The sequence below is a fragment of the Cupressus sempervirens genome, chromosome 7 (assembly GCF_028749045.1).
Source record: "Cupressus sempervirens isolate cs-2001-9-10 chromosome 7, ASM2874904v1, whole genome shotgun sequence".
Taxonomy (NCBI): Eukaryota; Viridiplantae; Streptophyta; class Pinopsida; order Cupressales; family Cupressaceae; genus Cupressus; species Cupressus sempervirens.
The window spans coordinates 315,742,106-315,760,107 of NC_143124.1; positions in this window are offsets into that span (position 1 = coordinate 315,742,106).

Sequence of the window (18,002 nt, forward strand, 5' to 3'; positions counted from 1 at the left end):
AGGTTGGTTTGAGACAGATGATGTAGACTATTCTTGAACATCTACCTCCTATTCAAGAACAGCCCAAAGCACACCAGATAGAAAAAGAGCATAGACCCAGATTTAGGAGTCCTTAGAAGGATCGTCAAAGGTCCATTGTGTCCACTCAGTTGAAAGATCTTTCAAGATCCAAGGTCAGGCCTTTCAATGGGAAAGGTTCTGGTTATGTGGCTGAATAGTGGCTTATTTCCCTTGACAGAATTTTTGCCATGCAAGATTTTGACAGCAATGTTAAGGTAAGATTTGCGATCACTAATTTGGAGAATTTTGGGGCCACTTGGTGGACAATTGAGGAGAAGAAGTTGGAAATCAATATGAGCAGTGTTACGTGGGATCTATTCTTGCAATTTTTTTGTGAACAATTCCTACCAGAGGAATGGAAATAGCAAAGGGCAGATGAATTTCATAACCTCAGACAGTACACTATGTCAGTGACCAAGTATGAGCATAAGTTTTATGAGCTCATGTCTTTTTTCAGGATTCAGTTAAAATTTAGCTCAGTTGACACAACACTTTATTAGGGGTTTGAACAATCGTATAATTGGGGGTGTCAAGGTATTTGAGCCAAAAACCCTCAAGGATGTGGTATGTTGAGTTATCCTTGTTGAGCAAAGTGTCAACCTTGGTCAAGGAGGTTTTGTAGGAGCGCCAGTAGCATCAAGACCTAAAGGCAATTACAATTCAGGTGGTAACAAGAAGCATTCTTTCTCTAAGGGGAAACAGTATCAACAATAGTCTCAACAGACACAACAACAGAAGGGATCAAATTCTTAGGCTCAAGGTGGTGGAAAAGGTTCTAATTCCAAGAACAACCACAATGCTCAATGCAATAAACAAAATCAGCCCAATCAGCCAGCTCAGAGTAGCCAATCTTTTGTTAGTAGGAATAGTCGTCAGTAATCAAATGTACCACCTATGGTTAGAGGATCTGGCAGGAATACAAAATTTTTTTCATGTGGTCAGATTGGACATTATGCAGCTTAGTGTCCACAGCGAGCACCTCAGTTTTCAGGACCTAGGCCTACAGTTTCAGAGCCTACAGTGGGTGATGTAGGTAGAGCCCATAGAGTGTTTGTAGCAGTAGATATCCGTCAGCTAGATCATCAGAGAATAGTGGTTGAGACCACAGGTGCTATTCGAGGTATATCTCTTTCAGTATTGTTTGATTTAGGAGCTACATATTCATTTATTTCATCATCTATAGTTTCTAAGTGTAAGCTCGATGTGGTGAAGCAAGATCATGGTTGGCAAGATGAACTAGCCTCAGGCATTAAGGTCTCCACAGATTCTGTAGTTCATAAGTGTGGGCTTAGCTTAGGAAGCTTTGATACTGTAGTGGATCTTTGAGTCATACCACTTAGTTCCTATGATGTGGTTTTAGGCATGGACTAGCTTGGATCTCATAGAGCCAGTATAGATTGCAGGTAGAAGACTATTATGTGCCAAGATGACCAAGGGAATGATGTGAAGATAGTTGGGATACCAAGGCCTATATCTCTGTGGATGATTTCTACTATGCAAATGAAGCAGAGTTTTTGTAAGGGATGTCAGATATTTGCTGTTATGGTAAATGATCTTGATGAGGAAGATCCTATAAGGAAGACATTAGATCACCCAATTTTGCAGTAGTACGCAGATGTTTTTCCAAGTGAGATTCTAGGCGTGCTTCCAAAGAGAGACATTGACTATAGTATTGATCTGATTCTTGGAGTGGAGCCTATCTCTAAAGCTCCTTATCATATGACTACAAAGGAATTGGGTGAGTTACGTCTTCAGCTAGAGGAACTTCTAGCCAAAGGGAGCATTCGACCTAGTGTATCACCATGGGGAGCTCCAGTTCTCTTTGTGAAGAAGAAAGATGGATCTTTGCGCCTTTGTATTGATTACAGACAGTTGAATAAGGTGACTATTAAGAACAGGTATCCTTTGCCTAGGATTGATGATTTATTTGATCAGATCAAGGGAGCTATAGTATTCTCCAAGATTGACCTTAAGTTAGGATACCACCAAGTTCGCATCAAGGAGGCTGATATTCACAAGACCGCTTTTCAAATGCGCTATGGGCATTATGAGTTCACAGCGGTACCTTTTGGCTTGACTAATGCTCCATCGATTTTCATGATTTTGATGAATGATGTGTTCTGATCTTATCTAGACAAGTTTGTACTTGTGTTTCTTGATGACATATTGATATATTCTAAGACTTAGAAGGAGCATGAGGAACACCTGCAGTTGGTATTGTAGTGTTTGAGAGACAATCAACTTTATGCCAATGCAGCTAAGTGTGAATTCTTCAAATCGGAGATTCAATATTTAGGGCATGTCATTTTAGGCGATGGTATTTCAGTGGATCCTACAAAGGTTCAGGAAATAATAGATTGGCCTACACCGACTAATGTGTCAGAGACTCATAGTTTCATGGGCCTAGCTGGTTATTATCGCAGATTTGTCCAGAACTTCTCTAGGATAGCACATCCTATTACTTCTCTTCGGAGGAAAGGAAAGAAGTTCGTATGGATAGAGAAATGTGAGGAAGCTTTCCAGAAGCTCAAAGATCTTTTGACCAGTGCACCAATTTTAGCGGTACCTGATCTACAGGGTGATTTCATGGTGTGTACAGATGCTTCTCTTGAAGGGATTGAGGCAGTGTTGATGCAGAATGGACGAGTGATTGCATATGAATCACACAAGCTTAGGGATCATGAGTTAAATTATCCTACACATGATCTTGAGTTAGCAGCAGTGGTTCATGCTTTAATAAGGTGGATTTGAGCTACATAGTGATCATCGTAGTCTTCAGTACATTTTCACTCAGCCTAATTTGAATGCTTGCCAAAGGCAATGGATGGAGTTTCTATGCGAGTATGATTTTGAGGTTAAGTACATTCAAGGTAACAAGAATGTGGTGGCGGATTCCTTGAGTCACAAGAGACATGTGGTATCATCGATGACTCTTAGTGTGGATTTGAGGAGTCAAATTCTTTAGGCACTTCCTATGGATTCTTGGTATTAGGAAGTGTGCAGAGAGATAGATTCAGGAAGACCTTTGGAAGGTAAGTTTGCAAGAGACCTTCAAGAATCAGATGGTCTTTTGAGATATTTGGGGAGGATTTATGTGCCATCTTTGGATGAGCTTCGCACCTTGATTGTAGCAGAAGCCCATCGTACACCTTACTCAGCACATCTAGGTGTCAAGAAGATGCATGCTGATTTGAGACGTTTGTTCTTTTGGTCTGGGATGAAGCGAGACTTTGCTGATTTTGTGGCTAGGTGCCTTAAGTGTCAGAGAGTTTAAGCAAAGCATCAGCACTTGGCTAGACTTTTGCAACCAAATCTCATTCCTTCTTGGAAGTGGGATATCATCTCCATGGATTTCATAGTAGGATTACCTATGACTGTTCGATGTCATGATGCTATCATGGTTACCATTGATCGATTGACTAAGGTGGCACATTTCTCACTGATGAGGTCTTCCTAGAAAGCAGCTTCAGTAGCTAATGTCTTTATGTGTGACATTGTGAGATTACATGGTATTCCTAGAAAGATTATTTCTAACAGGGATCCTGTATTCACATCCGCATTCTGGACATCGCTGCAGTATGAGCTTGGAGCACAGTTAAACTTCAGTTTGGCATATCATCCAGAGATTGATGGTCAGATAGAGAGGGTGAATCAAGTTTTGGAGGATATGTTACAGATGTATGTGATGGATAGGCATACACATTGGAAGGACTATCTCTACCTAGTGGAGTTTGCTTACAATAACGGGTATCATAGTTCTATTGGCATGGCACCATTTTAGGTATTATATGGACGTCCTTGTCGTACATCATTGAGTTGGGGTAGCCTTGAGGATTGAATCCTGTTGGGTCTTGAGATGCTTCGTGATATGGAGCAACAGGTAGTGTGTATCCGTGAGCACTTGACTACGGCACAGGATAGGCAGAAGAAGTATGCTGATGCTCATAGAACTGATAAGCAGTTTGTTGTGGGTGATAAGGTTTTCTTGAGAGTGCATCTGTGAAAGAGTCCGATCCAATACGAAAAGGGTTCTAAGCTAGCACCTCACTTTGTGGGACCATTAGAGATTCTAGAGAGGATTGGCCTGGTTGCTTACTGCCTTGCTCTACCGCCCAGCCTAGCTTACATTCATGATGTTTTCCATGTTTCAATGCTTCGGCAGTATATTCTTGATATTGTACATATTCTGGATTGGAATGCATTGCAGGTAGAGGATGGGCAGCTGGCTTTGGAGCTGGTTCGTATTCTGGAGCAGCGAGATTTGACCCTCAAGGGTCGAACCATCGAGTAGGTAAGGGTCCAATGGGACCCTACTGATGAATCTTCAGCTACTTGGGAGGATGCAGCTAGATTACGAGAGTTATATCCCTACCTGTTTGTAGGCTTCTAGGAGTAAGCCTAACCCAAGGGGGGGTGGATGAAGTGTCTACCCTCGTTCACATCTTTTCTAGACATTGTTGTTGTTATTATCAGACTATGTTGGACTAGTTTTATGTTGATGGATTTGTAGTATTGTTTTGAGACTATCAGACATTATGTTATGGATTTAGTGGTTATATGATGAGATCATTTAGACTTTACATTTCATGTATGCATGATGATCATTACATTGATTTCAATTATTGTTGATGATTAGTCAAATGGTTTATTATTTCATGTGCTTTATTATGGATACTTACTCCATACTTGCATGTGTATAGTTTGCATGTTTTCTTATTGTATGGCATTTCTGATATGGTTAAGGAAGGGAGTCGTAGTCACCTACTTAGTCAAGATCTACATGATGCACCACTTCCTGCCATTGTCTCTTTAGCTTAGCATTATATATTGTATGTACATGCATGGTTTTTCTGCAGGTTGCAGGTACCGAGTATTGACTTCCCTGAATTGCCAGGATGGGCGAACCCTATTATACTATCTCAATGATAAGAGAAGGGAGATAAATTATCAAGTCCAAATCCCAAACCCTTAAACCATTTGTCCTAGTGAGATAGGACAAGTATCTGGATATTTTACCCATTGAATGTCTCGGATGACATATTTCATGACTTTTAACCCTTTAGACTAATTTTGTGTGAATTTCTCTATGATGGGTTTTCATATTTTATCTTGGAGGTCTATGGTGAATTTTCTATTAATTATGTTCTAATAAATAGATTTAATTAATAAATTAATTATTTGAGAAAATTAATATAAATTTTCATGGGTTTTGATATTTTGATTATAATTCATTAAATGAGAATTAATTGAGGAAAAAGAATTAAATAAAAGAAAATTAGAAATTAATAATAATAATAAAATATTAATAAAGTAATAAATAAATAATAATAATAATAAAAGTTATAAAAATTAAAATAAAAGTTATAAATATTTAAATAGAAATTATATAAAAAGTAAATTGGAGTTATAAGCTTGCATGGGAGTTAATACACCTTTTCATTTCTCATATGTGAACAACACAGGGGTTAGTGCATCAATTAAGCACATGGTGCTACAACCCTATGACTCATCTAGAAGGTTGGAAAACACACATGCTTAGTTGGTGACACCTTCTAGCTGTTTCTAGATATTTTCTAAGAGCTCTTTATATTCAGGCATTCCTAGAAGCTTAGACATAGCGTGGAGAGCATTTGGAGCATTGGAGGACTAGGGAACTCTGAAGAAGGGAGGAGCTTGCCCTGTGGATTTTCTAATAAAGAGTGAATTAGCATCAGAATGTAGGTAGATTCTTGTGATTTTACTTATGGTATTTCCGCATTTTGCATTCCCTGTCTTTTTCGTATCTTCCATATGTCTTCTGAGGGTTTTCTTTTTCTACTTAATTTGTATGCATTCTCAATATGGGTAGTTAAAATTGATTATATGCATAGATCTGAAAAGTTCACAGGGCTAGGGTTTAAATTCTAGCAAAATCCATTAGATTAATATTTGGATAAATTTGAGATTAAAAGTTTATAAGAAAATTCTGAAAAATTAGAAATTCTAAATAAACTATGTATATACATGTTTATATTTTTGAATCTGCACACACACACACACACACACACACACACACACACACACACACACACACACATATATTCAATTATATATATATATGTATACATGTTTATATGCTGTGATGTTTAAAACTCTGTGTGTGTGTATATATATATATATACATATACCTCCATATATATATATATATATATATATATATATATATATATGTATATATATATATATGTATATATATATATATATGTATGTATATATATATATATATATATATACATGTATATATATATATATATATACATACATATATATATATACATATATATATATATATGTATGTATATATATGTATGTATATGTATGTATATATATGGATGTATATGTATGTATATATATATACATACATATATATATATGTATGTATATGTATATATATATATATATATATATATATATATATATATATATATATATATATATATATATATATATATATATATATATATATATATGTATGTATGTATATGTATATGTATATATATATATATATATACACACATATGTATATATAATATATATTTATTTAATTAAAAATTGAACATCATACTAGTAATCGAAAACATTTTTGAAAAAAATGTTAAACCTTATTAAAATCAAAATTGCATACCCGAATGGAAAATCGCTTATGCGATTTAAAAAAAAGTGATATGCATTAATGGAGAGAGATGAAACCCGCACCCCCGTGCCCACTACAGTCGCAGTGTACCAACTGTCGTAGGTACTACGATGGCAGGGGTACATAGTACCCGCTAACATCACAAGCCCTATCACTGCAGGGCCTTGCGTACCGCCAGGGGTACACACTTTTTTATATATATGGTATGACAGTCGTTTCATATGAATTTGACTTTTCATTGTTATTTAATTTTCATATGATATATGGTATCAATCGAAATTATTAATTTGATTTAATAAAATGTAATAATAATTATATATATATTTATATATGTATGTATGTATATATATATATATATGTATGTATGTATGTATGTATGTAATATGTAAATATGTTATTAATAGATTTAAATTATTATTATATGATAAATGATTAAAGGTTCATAATTTCATTGTTTTAAATTATTAAATAAATTATATTGATAGTTTGCAGGGGGACGTTTCCAGACAAAGTTTATAATTGAAAGATGGATTTTAAGGACAAATTCATTCCTCCATTCATTCCCCAAACTTGGAAACATAAACTGAGAACCCTACATTTAAATTCAAGTATGTAAATTTAGGAAAACCAAAACATGTGTTTGCATTGTGTATTCTTTATGCTATTGTTTTGAGTTTTGGGTTGACTAGTGTTGACCAGTTATAGGACGTCTACCAGAGGCTTGAGGGTGATGTGATTGTGATGTCATGATGATGTTTTTAATCTCGATCTTTATAAACCCAACCATGGTGATGTGATGAAATACTCTATGTAATGTTTGCAAATTATTGATTGTTATAGTTGAGATTCTTATGTATGAGACACTTGACTTAACCATTTTTGGTCATCAATCAGTTATCCTTGGTTATTTTCTAGTCGCCATGATGGGATTGAAATGTGGATTTATTCTTGATGATGTCATGTTGTGACATTTTTTGACTCAACCATTTTGGAGTCTTTGATCAGTATGATTGAGATATATTTTGGTTATTGAAAACCAATGGATACTTTTGATTACCAGTGATACTTCAGTTGCCAATAGAGAGCTGTTGTGATCATGATTTTCTATGGATGCTTGCTCATGGAGATTTGATGCTTTTATGTATGTTTGATGATTTTATGGATTATCTTTTGTGATTTTGAGATTTATGATTCCATGAGCTTAGGGTAGGATAGCTGCATGTAGTGTCAGGAAGTGGCTTGCAATGGGGGCCGAGGCCCTAAGAGGCTGCCAGGGTAACTCATTGTAAGTTGGATTAATAACTGAAAACATTCACACCTAATACTAACTGAATGAACCTAAAAATATAAGTGTTTTGGTTCTCGCCCATGGCTTGAGTGCTTGTATAGACTAGGATGGGAGTAGAGAGAATGCATGGTTGTGACCTTGAATTCCATAGTATGCCTCGTCAGTATGAGAGGATACTAGTGGCCGCATGAGATCAGTATGGACCCGTGGAGTTTAGCTAACTGCCAGGGTAACTTGTACATGATAAATGCGATGACACTTTCTCGCTTGCATAGTAGGTTCCTACATGTCATTGTGTGCCTCTAGGATTAGATGTCAGTTTTATTATTGGAACCTTTGAGTTAGTATACTTTTAGGATTCCTGGTCTTACAGAGATTTATGCTATGTGTTTTGGATAGCCCATTTGGGACTTGAGATTATCTCCTCAGCACAATGGGAGTGGACCACTTAGGTACCACGCGGTCGGGTGGTAGTGTTTTTCCACTCTTATCATTTGAGATTCATTGAGACATCGTGGCTGATGCATCCTTCATGATGGTGGATATGTATCCTTTCATTGATGATTAGCATATGTTAGAGAATGTTATTTTATGCTTTTATTTTCATGTTAGATTACTTTCTGCATATGATATAGTATATGTTAGGAGTGACATTCCTATTATGTTAATATTGATGATCTCTTTGGTGATTTTGGAATGTTATGCACGGAGGGATGGGTAGGGCCCACGATGGTCTAATGATGCTATTAATGGTTGGGAGGAACCGTGCACTTAGTTTGTTATGTTTGATCTTTGTGATGGATGTATATCTTCTATGATCATGTATCATGTGTATCATGTGATTATCTTTACTTTGATGTATCATGGATTAGAATAGGATGATGTATCTTATCTCACATATGTATATTATTTTAGGCTTTTCATACCCTATGACATGTATAGTGGATAATTGAGCATTTGGAAATGTAATGTATGAACATTGGACTTATCATTATTATTTCATGTGGGTGTTGTACTAGATGGATTCATGTATGTTAGTTGTTTAGATGTAATTCAACGTTAAGGTATCTTTATAGAATGTAACCAGTTGTGTATGTTATGATTACTTTTAGATGGACATTGCTATTACTTCCATTATTGTGCATAAGTTATATGTGGTATTTACTTTCATGTTTTGAAAAAAAAAATGCTACCAAACTTAGTGAAATTCTAGGTTAATTCTTTGGATCCCTTGGTGGGGCATTAAAAAACATCTACCTATTGTGATTTTTCAATAACATCAAAAAACATTTATTGAGAGACCTTGTCAGTTGAAGAAATATGAAAAGACTTGGAGACCAACTGAAACTGCTCACTTAAATGTGTCTGACAAAGAATACATTTTGAAGAAATAGAAATATGGTCTTTACAAAGATCTCAATATCCTTTAGGATTATTTGAGATATGACCTAATTTTTCCTCAAATTTTTGAATTATTTCTACATCTTGAATCATAAGGATTTGTTCCCAAGTTCTCCATTTCAAATTAATCTTCAAAAATTGTAGAGGAATCGAGTCACTTTTAAAAAGAATACAAAAATGAGGCATATGACAAAGGTGTTCCAATGGAATGTAATCATGCCAAATAAAAATACCAATTTTATTAGCTAGAATCCATATATTCAAGAGGGAGGGAAGACAATGCAATCTAGAATGGATGAAAACCACAATGTAACATTTCAGGTTTAAAATTCCGAGCAAATGCAAAAGTTACAATGCCATATCCACAACAAAACCGCACTTTATGATGAATAGAGTTTCTATCATTTACAAAATTAAAGATAACAGTGAAAAAGGAGAAATTTATAGTGTGAAAGATTACCTCATGAGCATTGTTCCATTTATGAGAGGTCAAAATGTAGACATCAAATTGTAAAAGATCATTGGTCAAGATACAAACAATAAGAGCCTCCTACTCTAAAATATAAATTTTTTGTTCAGAAACATGAACATATAAGGAAATATCATGTACCTTAGGAGAGATTTTTATTGAGGGGACCTATTGAAGTGGAATCTAATTTTGTTTTCACCTCCATACTAAAGTATTGGGTTTAAGATTAAAACCTCTTCTATCCTATCCTTTCAACTAAACCTCTTATTTCTTATTTAGTCTTCCATCATTAGCACTAGATATTGGTTTGAAGGGAGTTCCCTACAAATGTTGATAATTATTACCAAAAGAGACTACCTCCTAAAAAGAGACAATAGGGTGTGACAATAAACTAGGTTGAACCTTACCATAATTAAGTGCATCCTTCAAAACTTTCCTAGAAGTGGTAGATTGTGAAGATTCCCCCAATTCAAAGCTAGAAACACATGGGATTTTCCCTATAGGCACAAGAACATGCTCAAAAACATCTTTTAGAGGGAAAAAATCCTCCATTCTCATATCAAAATAATCTTTGATATCCTTCAGAATATTAGGAGGAACATCCTCCTTTCTTAGAATAGGAGTATCTTGGTTATCCTTCGGACTATCAGGAGGAGTACCATCACAAATATCAAATGGTGGCTGAGATGATCTAACCACCCATTATAGAAAAATCTTAGGGTTTACAAAGAAGGGCTTCTTTGGTTGAACTATAGCTTTCTTATAAAAGATATGTGGAAGATTACCCTGAGACACTTTGTCAATAGCTATCCAAAATTAATCATTTTCAGCATTCCACTTTTAGTGCTCTACTCTGGCATTCTATCTCAAGTGTCAGTTTATTTTTTATTCCTACATTATCTTTATTTCCCTTTTAATATAGATTGGATATTGTTCTATGTTCTTGCACAACCTTTTGTTCTAGGCTCCTTCCTTATTTCCCATGCAATGTATCCTTCTTTTTGCCCATTGATAGAAATGAAAATGTGGGTGTCAAAATCATGTTCTACAAGTAGCTTTATTGAAATGGATTTTTTTCAGATTTTCTTCATGATGAACATCATGTTGAAAATAATTGATCAATTTTATATTGTCTCTGATGTTACAAAAAATATCATATCTTTGCTAATCAGTGTATGCTAAGATAACTTGGGTAATGAGGATAGTTTCCTATGTCTATCGATCATTCTAGTGTTTTCCAAGTTTACAAGACAGTGTCTACTGAGTTCACTTAGGCATCAAAGAGAAGTCAACAGAAGTTGAGTGTTAATTGAGCTCACTTGATTAACAAAGGAAATTTTGATGGAACCAATGCCAACTAAGCTCACTTGGTTACCAAAGGATGTTTGCAAAGATGCAGTCTTAACCAAGTTCACTTGGTTAACAAAGGAAAATTATTTTTGAATTAGTGTCTACCGACCAGGTTCAAATAACGAATAATTTTGTTGTTTTGGCATATTGAGTTTAATGGTTTTGGATTTTGGTTCTTGTCAACTAAGAAGATGAATATTAATTATTCTAAAATTTATTTAAGCTAACTTGAAATGGTCTATGTTATAAGTATAAGGTCAATTTGAGGATTGAATGTGGGTAAGTGTATGGAGGAATATGAGATGCTAAGAGGAAGAAAATTGCAAGGGTAAGAAGAATATCCTTAAGGAGCTACAAAGATACATTCAATCAGGAAAGATCAAGTATTTGAACAAGAATTGAGATCTGAAATCAGCAATATAGTTGCATCAGAAATTAGGTCATTTCATTGTTACTCTCTAACCATTGTAGCAGTGAACTAAATCTCTTAATAGAGTTGGCTTAACAACTATTTGTAAATCCTCTAACAATGTGGCATTTCTAGATTGAACTGTCTAAAGTCCTCTAACAAGGCCACTTCTAATAGGGTGATAAAATCCTCTAACACGGTCACTCATAATAGTGTATTTTGTAACCTTTAACAGGGTTGGCCCCTAATAGGGCTGACTTTAAAAAAGTGAAAATTAGTAACTAGTTGCAATTGGTGGTTTTTCCCAAATTGAGTTTCCACATTAAATATTGGTGTCTATTGTGTTCATGCTATTTCTTTTATATGTATGAAACTAAGTTAAGAAAGGTTAATCACAAATAATATCTTAAGTTATGCTTGTTCATTATTTGTTGAGTTACAGTTGTTATTTTAATGGTTAGCGAGTTACAACATATTATCATTATTAACCAAGTTCTTGTGTCTTGACCAAGCAACAACATTTCCAATAGAGTTTATGTCTTTTACTAACATCTAAGGGATTTGGGATTTATTTTTTGAGTAATTGACTCACCCCTCCCCTCTCATTTACTCCTATTATAATTCCAACACATCAACTACAAATTCATGAAATATAACATCTCTACTAGAAAACAACTTATGAGTAGTGAGATTATACATCCTGAACGCCTTCTGATCAATACAATAACCAAAAACTATACATTTCAATAACTTTGAATCAAGTTTCCTTCTATTCTCTTTTGGAATATGACAATATAGCTTACTTCCAAAAATTCTCAAATGACTAAAAACTAGCCTAATTTAGAGAAAATATTTTTAAGGAGTTTTGTTTGCAATATACTTGGTAGGTCTTTTATTCATAAAATACAAAACTATATTAGGGAGACTCTTTTCTTTTACATTACTGCTAGTACATTCAAAAAAAAAGAAATTTTTTCCTTTTAGCTACACCATTTTTTTCACGACTATGGGTAATAACATATTACTTAAGATTTACATTATCTTATAACATTTCACAAAACTTTCTAACATATATCCCCCCATTGATTTGATGTAAAGATCTTTAAACTATGAGCTATTTTTTCTTGCTATCATAGTTTTGAATTCTTTGAAATATTCAAAAAAATCACTATTATTTCTTAAGAAATATAGCCAAGTGTATCTAGTGCAATCATCAATAGATATAAGAAAGTAACATAATCCTCCAAGTGATTGAGTTTGCATAGGACCGCACACACCTAAATACACTAGTTCAAAAATAGTTCTTTCCTTTACATTGGTTCTTATTGGAAATTCATTTCTATGTTGTTTTCCTAATGCACATCCATCATAGCTTATTTGTTCATCCTTAAATATTTGAGGACCTTGCACCACCTCTTTACTTTATAGAGAAATCAAATCTTTTAAATTTAGATGACCATACCTCTTTAGTAGACACACTTGCAGAAGTCATTGCATGATAATTTTTTGTATTGATATTAAGTTTATACAAACCTCCTGTCTTGATTCCTTTAGCAATCACATTATTTTGATTTTTCATATCTTTAACTTGGCAATCTACCTTCGAGAACTCAAATTTTAGACCTTCATCAATTATTGCTGAAATTGAAATCAAATTCTTTTTAATTCCGCAGACATACATAACATTAGAAAGTTTCTTTACATGGCCATTAGGTAATTGCACACTTATATCACGAAATCCTTTTACTTCATGTGACTTCTTATCTCCTAAATAGCTCATTCTATCACTCATCCTTCTCTTGGAAAATTTTAAACTAGCTTTTATGCCATGATGTGTGAACTGATGCCCATGAATCTTTAAACCAATCGTTACAATCACTTGATTCAGTTGAAAGAGAAAAATTAGGAACAAACAATTTTAAATTACCATTGTATCTTGATTCACTTATTGTATCTTGATGACCATTCACAAAATTACCTTCATATTCATTGTTTTTGGACTCATTATACTTCTATTTTCTACATTCATAAGCATAATGTCAAAACTTTCAATACTATTTACAATTACCATTTTTGTTCATATTTGGTTTAGAGGATACCCCTTCTTGATACCTCTTTTCATTGCTATAGCCTTGATCGTGAAATTTATAACCTTCTTTATTCATTGGCCATTATTTTCCTTTGAATGACTTCTTGTTTTTTGCAATCAAAGCTAAATCTGCACTCTTAAATATATTGTCCACGTGATTATTTCTTTCTTCTTCTTGAAGAAGGATACCTACAAAATTCTCAAAAGAAGGAACATTTTCTCTTGCAGCCAAACTCGCAATAAATACTTGATAATCATTCACCATTCCATTCAAAGTAATAGTAACTAAATCACTACTTGAAACTGATTCACCAATGTAGCTAATTTATCCCTTAAATCCTTGATTCTAGATAAGTATCTGCTAACATTTTTATTTTCTTCCATTTTAATTGAAAGTAACTTGCTCTTTAAAGAAATTATATGTTTGAATTTTTAATCTCATACAAACCTTTTAAGGTATTCCAAGTACTAGTAGAAGTAGTGATATCCCTTATATGAGGGATGATAAAGTCTTTCATAGACATTTGTAAAAGAATCTTGGCTTTTCTTTCTCTTTTCTCCCAATCTTGAACAATATTTGGAGGTATAGTAGGTTTAGCCTCATAACCCTTTACAATAGTCCACACATTATATCCCTCCATTAGTGTATGGATCTTAAACTTCCAATTAACATAATTGGAACCATCTCACTTGTTTGACTTAGTTAGATAAGTATCAAATAAACTTATCATTTTTTATCTAAGTAAAGAAAAAATAATAATGAAAAGTTACCGATCCTTTAACCCAAATTAGACTGTTGAACATATACCAGTTGTAAATTTTAGCAAATCAACTCAAACATGGCATTGTCACACCTTATTTCCACTTCTAGAAGGCTGAATTAGACCACTTTCTTTATGAACTTATTTTGCAATGCTATCATCAAAGGCTGAACTAAGAAACAACAACACAATAGGGCATGATAAAATTCCTATAATTTGATACAACATTAGAAAATAGAACAACAAGAATAAAAAGCATAAAATAGAGAAAATAAAGAGTTCATTGATTTTGTTTATTGAAAATAGCATAAGCAATACATATTTATATAGAAACAATAGCCAAATATTCTCCTATAAATTGGAAACAATTTCTACATCAAGTTGTGACTAATTAATAGAAAACTATGCCTTATTGACAACAAACTTAGATTGTTGACAATAAACTAGAATTGTGAACATATCACTAGTTCTAGACCAACTCCTATTAGAACTTAAACTATGACTTGCTACATGTTGATTTATTCCAACAAGAAGGTTGTAGAAAAATAATGAATAATACTAAGAAACTTATAAAAGTCCCTCTAGCAAACTCAAAATGAACATATGGAGCCCTTTATTTACCAATAAGTTAAATAAATGGACTCTACTAATAAATTAAATCATTAGAAAATGATCTGAGAAAAATAGCAGGAATGCTCAAAAGCAACAACAAACAATAAGTTTGATTGGTAAGTTGTTACCCTTGTTTCTTACTTTGCTACTACATTGGTAGCCAAGGTGTTGTTACTGGTATTGGATATGTTTTTGGGTCTACTTATTTATATTCTCTATTTGGCTTGTTGGATAAACAACTTAAAGCGTTGCTTCAACTAAATCAACAACTTCTACTAATGTTACTTGTCAATAAGCCATATGCTACCGATGATGGATCAAGCACCTAATCTACCAAATAAATAATCTATATATTTTCCTATGCTAGATTATATATTTTCAAATAGCTCACAAGTTTCCCCAAATTTAAAGTTTGAATGAAATGTTTATAGTAGTGCATGATATTTGCAACATTTAAAAATAAGCCATGCCAAAGAACCAAGTTGTAGGAGAAAAATACTTCCAGCTGAGAAACTCTTAATATGACAAAATCCTATATGAAACCTTCCATTTGACCTCTTTTGAAGCTTGTTTTTCTTATCATTGCATACATTCTTCCTACTAAATTTTCCAATGTCTGGGACTAGAGCTACACATAACCCTTGTTTAAATAAGCTTTTATTTTAAGAACTCTAAATACTTACTTATACATTTCTACAATGTGAATCACCCTTTATATTTCCTGCTAGGTAGGTTATGTTCAATATACTAGTGTGCATATATACAAATTCATCTCAACTTCTAGTCATTTAATATAATCTTATACACATTTCAAAAACCTTCCACACATTGTTGAGTCTCTATTAAATACTAGTTTTCATATGCTCAGATTATTACTATTTCAAAGGTTTGGAAAATCTTTCACACATTGTCACTTTTATATTAAATTTTACTTTTCATATTCTGAAATTTAAATAAATATTAACCTTTTAATTAATATTCATATTTAGAGATATTCATATTTAGAGATCTTCAAAGATGGTAGTATTTTTTTCCCCTTTAAAATGTGGTATACATAATATTGTCGCAACCAATCAAACACAATGATCCTCTAATGTATTCTTTCATTTTCATGGAAGGAATGTAGTAAACTATTTTAATTATAAAAATTTAATAGATCTAAAATACCCTAATACTTCCTATTTTCAGAGATTCGTATTCTTTTATGAAATCTATATCTTAAACACATTGCCAACAAGAATGCTCAACCCTTATATTTTTACTAATTGACTAGCTCATGTTTCTCATTATTTGTAAAGTTAAACCTATATATAAAAGTATAAATTAGTATTGTAGAATATCATATAATACTCTCCTTCATTTTGGAATATTTTTCTATCCATTTCTCAAAAAGTATTTGTAGTGTTTCCTTACTAGCTTGTCATTAGGATTTTCATATTGTTCCTTCTCCAATAATTTTAAAATGCATTTACTACAAGTTTTTCTAAAGGCTTTTAATGGCCCCAACAAATGTTCTAGGAAATTTTTGGCAAAATTTATAAATTCCATGGTTAATTGTGCTTGTTTTAGAGTAGTACTTAGGTGGTTGACCTATCTGAAAGGTCTAATGTTGTTCCTTTGTGACCATCACCTAAATGAAATAAGTGCAATGTTCTTCATTCAATCTCATGAGAAATAGATTCTTTTGAACTAAAACATGGGTTTGGGAAGTTGATTTGGGAACTACATATTTGATTCCTAAAAGAAATATCATAGTATGAATTTTTGTGGAAATGATTATATATTTATTAGTTGCATATTAAGAAGATCTATAATGAATAATTTATTAGGTGCAAAATATTATGTTAGTTTACAAATGAGGGTTCTAACTAGATGAGCTTAAGCTTCAAAGAAACTCTATATGGTTAAGTGTATTTAAGTTGGTGTAGAAACATGATAGATGACTCTTAGAAATGTCTAATGCTTCAATACTATAAGAATTATCTAGTTACAATGTGTGCTAAGTATTCCATTTGATCTCATGAGAGATGAGTTTATCTGAATCACTATATGGATCAATGAGTTTTAATCAGAAATTACATGGATGAATATCGATAAAAGTATCATACTTCTTCATGTTGTGAAAAATAGATGCAAGGTATCAATTAATAACATAAAGGGGCTATATAATGAATGGTTTATCATGCACAACACTTGTTGAAGGCTTTGAAAATGACAATGCAAGCTAAGTGAGCATAACTTTGGATAAAAATATATGGTTGAGTGTTATTATTTCAAAGTAGTACTCAAATCAATGGTGTCTTGGGAAAGGCAAATGCTTCACCTCTTTTAACATCAACTAACTTCAATGTGAGCTAAGTGTTTGATTCATTCTCATAATAGGTGGGATCTTTTGAACCACTACATGGAACATGGCTCAAATGAGTTGATTTGAAAACCAAATGGTTGAATGTAGACAAGAGTGTGACAATTTGTCTTGCCAAAAATGTTTCCCACTTATCCATTGATTGGCTAAAGGCTATGTTTAATACATAGTTCACAAAGAACAACACATGTTGAAAGTTTCACAAATGAGATTGCACCTGAGAAGACTTTAACCTAGGAGGAAACCTCATGGTCAAGGTCAATTAATTGAAGTAGTGTTAAATAGATGACCTTTCCAAAAAGATACCTAATATGAATTTAATCTTAATAGTATCATGAATTATAAATCTATTGTCTAATTAAATTAAAATTAAAACATCCTACAATTTCATTATCAATATACTCACCATTGTTGAACCATCATTAAAATATTCTAATAGAAAATTCATTTTTAATATATTAGTTGTTAATCATTTTTAGAGCACGACTTCATATTGTAATATTATTTACTAATTAGAATAAATTT